At 35.4% G+C, this 2880-nt stretch overlaps 1 long non-coding RNA gene across 1 annotated transcript; it reads left to right on the top strand.

Moving 5' to 3' along the window:
- The first annotated feature begins 855 nt into the window (after positions 1–855).
- LOC107575674 (uncharacterized) lies at positions 856–2169 on the top strand. The gene is made up of 3 exons (XR_001607919.1): positions 856–885; positions 1817–1976; positions 2140–2169. It is a non-coding gene; the product is annotated as an uncharacterized lncRNA (long non-coding RNA).
- Positions 2170–2880: the final 711 nt, after the last annotated feature.

Below are 2880 nucleotides of genomic sequence, written 5' to 3'. Positions count from 1 at the left end.
AATGGTCTGGTTTTCTTGTTAAACAGGATCTTACTCGAGTGAGAGTGAATCTAGACGATGACAGAGGTACGGTGTCGTTCTCTGATCCTGTAACTAACACACATCTACACACATTCACAACCTCCTTCACTCACACACTCCTTCCATTCTTCTGGTGTTTTCCTTGTGACTCTCTGAGGATTTTATCGCTCAGTAGTCAGTAAACGTTACACCTGTAGGTCTGGATGGAGCTGCTTTTACTGACGGTAATAGTCTAATTTGACAGATCACTGGAGACTCAATGATATAAAATAATTTATGTGCATTGAATTACATAATTCACAAAGCTGCTATGAAATAATGTGTATCACACTACAGCACTATAAATAAAAATGATAGGCTTAATAAGAGCACTGCTTCTCTCATCATATTTTTCTAGACCAATAAATACTTGTTCAGCTTTTGACAGAACTGTGAAGATATGATTTCTCTGTCATTGTTTTTTTCACACTGAACACATGATATACCTACTACTGCTTCTGACTGGGACTCTTTATTGGTGTCTTTTTTTAGGATTTCAAGAAGTCAAAGTGTCTGCAAGTGAAGAATCACACATTTATACCCTTCTGTGAACAAATCTGTAAAATGAAGGAAGACTCTCATCATGTTCAAAAGACAGTCACTGTCTCTATCTACTGGTGTAATTATGTAACTGACAGAAAGAGTCACTGATCCGGATCAACAGCTCTGACCTGCCAGCTGGTAATTCACTTTCCAACAATAGTATGTTCCTGCACAACCGGAGGCTGCAGTTTCAGGACCGCAGTTCTAGGACCCTATTATTTTGTAACAGCGCCACCTACCGAGTTGGATCACTAAAGATGGACGACATGGACAGCAATCAGAGTGAGTAACTTTACCGATTTTCAATTAAGTTTTATTTTATAGCCTTAAAACGATGCGTGAGAACTGCTAAGAAATAATAATGAATTCCAGATTGCTAGTTTTATTTATTATTACGTGGTCATGATTTAATTCAGCTAAATCTTGTTGACATAATTACTACAATAAGTCAATCTAGCCAGCACATTAATTAAACTTAAAAAGAATCCATTGCTAATACGAGATTTGAAAAGGGAGGAAAAAAAAGTTCGGCAAAAGCAATAGTATGTTCCTGCACAACCGGAGGCTGCAGTTTCAGGACCGCAGTTCTAGGACCGCAGTTCTAGGACCCTATTCTTTTCAGAGAGCAATCAGAGTGAGTAACTTTACCGATTTTCAATTAAGTTTTATTTTATAGCCTTAAAACGATGCGTGAGAACTGCTAAGAAATAATAATGAATTCCAGATTGCTAGTTTTATTTATTATTACGTGGTCATGATTTAATTCAGCTAAATCTTGTTGACATAATTACTACAATAAGTCAATCTAGCCAGCACATTAATTAAACTTAAAAAGATGATAAAAGCACGTTGATGCGAGATGTGTCAGATTTACCTGTAGCTTACTGTATTAGTGTGAAAACTTGTTTGATACTCATTGTTTTAGCATATTAGTTAAGTATAAATCATCTTTCATAATTAAACTGGGCTCATTGCTTGGTTGCACCACAATATGTGTTATTAACCTGTCCTGTTAGCAGTACTTTAGATTAATCTGGTTGATGTTTGAAAGGCATGGTCAGCGGTTTGCCTTCTGTACTAAAGGTTCACCAAGGGCCTTAATTAGGAATGACATTAACAATATCTTTTAACTATGCTGCAAATTATTGTATCTTTATCTTAAATGCATCAATTTCCTCAAAATAACTGTTTTTGCACCATGGTTTGCCCATAGGGTGTACTCAACGGGAAGCCCTCTAAGTGGTCTCATAAGCTAACCTCTTCCTGTGTGCCTGTCTACCTCGACAGTGAGGAACAACTGTCCTGTTTGCTGATCTGAGAGGAGTGCTGCATAGGACACCAACACAACTGAGCTTCACAGATGAAGTGCAGAGGTATGCCGGACCATGTAATGTGTTTGTGAGTGTCCTGCTCCTGCACTTACAAAATCTAATGTATAAACTGCATGCTGGTGCTACTCATGTATGGACCAATGTATAATGGCTTGCTGTTCAGTAGTGCTATAATAGTATACTTAAATTAACTGTTTTTTCACAGGCCATCATATAAATGCCTTGGCTGTCCTACGGAATTTCTCCTTGCAGGAGGCTGAGCAGGTCTTCCTTTCTGGTCCGGATTATCATTACAGATCAGAGTAGAATATTAATTATTTTTGCACAATGCCCAGTGCACCTTTTGTTACTGATATTTCTGTTAACCCAACAGTGATTGTTCTCTGATAACTATTTCAGTGAAGTGGAAGATTTTAATAGAAGGATTACACTTATAGGATTATACACTTAAATACGGCAGAAGGATAACACTTTCTATGAAGCCTGTAATTCATTATAAGGTTATTCTTAAAGTATAATAAATAATGATATAATATATTACATCATCTTATAAATAATCGTAAGAACAGTTTTAATGTATTATAATACTTATTTGTGGTTAAGCGTATGATGATTTATAACACACAATGAACAAATTGCATCTACAATTACAATGGATTATATTTCTCATAGTTATAATGTATTATAGGTCTCATATCTTGCCATTGTTTAAGATCTGCACAATAACTTAGTACATCTTATTTGTGTTTTTACTGTAAAATAACAAATACAAAGTCTTCATGAAAACATTCCAAAATGCTTTAATGTGGTCTTATTATTATTATTAAGTGCTCTTTGTCTGCTTTAAGTGAAGTAACTTCACTGTACTTAAAGCAGACAAAGACCACTTATTAATAATAATAATAATATTTTTTCTCAAACAGCCATAAGATCTGATATCAGATCA

This window comes from Sinocyclocheilus grahami, unplaced genomic scaffold (genome assembly GCF_001515645.1).
Source record: "Sinocyclocheilus grahami isolate Dianchi unplaced genomic scaffold, SAMN03320097.WGS_v1.1 scaffold2806.1, whole genome shotgun sequence".
Lineage (NCBI taxonomy): Eukaryota > Metazoa > Chordata > Actinopteri > Cypriniformes > Cyprinidae > Sinocyclocheilus > Sinocyclocheilus grahami.
Note: the sequence above shows the minus strand (reverse complement) of the source record. Positions and strands in the feature narration are given on the sequence as shown.